This window comes from Piliocolobus tephrosceles, chromosome X (assembly GCF_002776525.5).
Source record: "Piliocolobus tephrosceles isolate RC106 chromosome X, ASM277652v3, whole genome shotgun sequence".
In the NCBI taxonomy this organism is placed as follows: Eukaryota; Metazoa; Chordata; class Mammalia; order Primates; family Cercopithecidae; genus Piliocolobus; species Piliocolobus tephrosceles.
In genome coordinates this window covers 3,127,304-3,127,996 of record NC_045455.1, presented here as the reverse complement: position 1 = coordinate 3,127,996, position 693 = coordinate 3,127,304, and positions in this window count along the sequence as shown.

Below are 693 nucleotides of genomic sequence, written 5' to 3'. Positions count from 1 at the left end.
GTGGGGCTGTTAACCAGGAGGGTGTGCAGTGTGGGGCTGTTAACCAGGAGGGTGTGCAGTGTGGGGCTGTTAACCAGGAGGGTGTGCAGTGCACGCACTGTCCAGGTTCCGTCAGTTTTCCTCCCATAGTCATCACCCTGTTGGGTGTTTCATGTTGTTGCTGTGAGAACTGGCCATTGCTTGAGTGAGTCACGCTGACGTGGCTCCTGCTCCCGGGTTTCCAGTCTTTCTGCTCCTAGACTGACTCAGCGCTGGTCATTAGGCGCTGTCCATCAAGGGGAACTTGCCCTGGGCATGGAAAATGCTGACCAGCTCCCTGTTTTGGAAAATGACCTCATCCCCAGGCTGCCCACAGGAGGTGGAGCATGCCAATGCCGTTCCTTACTGGTGTGTATAGCACTGTTTTTGTTCTTTTTGTGCAGCCTGTGGAGTGTACTTCTAGAGCTGTCATTTCACTGCTGTGTTTTCCCGGCCTTGGGTGAGGATCCCACGCTGCTGGGAATGAAAGCTGCCTGTTTCCTTGGTTGCTTTCACAGTCCTTCCCTCTTCCAAAGAGAGTTTTGTTTTGTTTTGTTTGAGACAGGATCTGACTCTGTCACCCAGGCTGGAGTGCAGTGGCATGATCTCGGCTCCCTGCCACCCTGCCTCCCAGGCTTGCACCGTCCTCCCATCTGTGAAGGGAAAATAAATCTC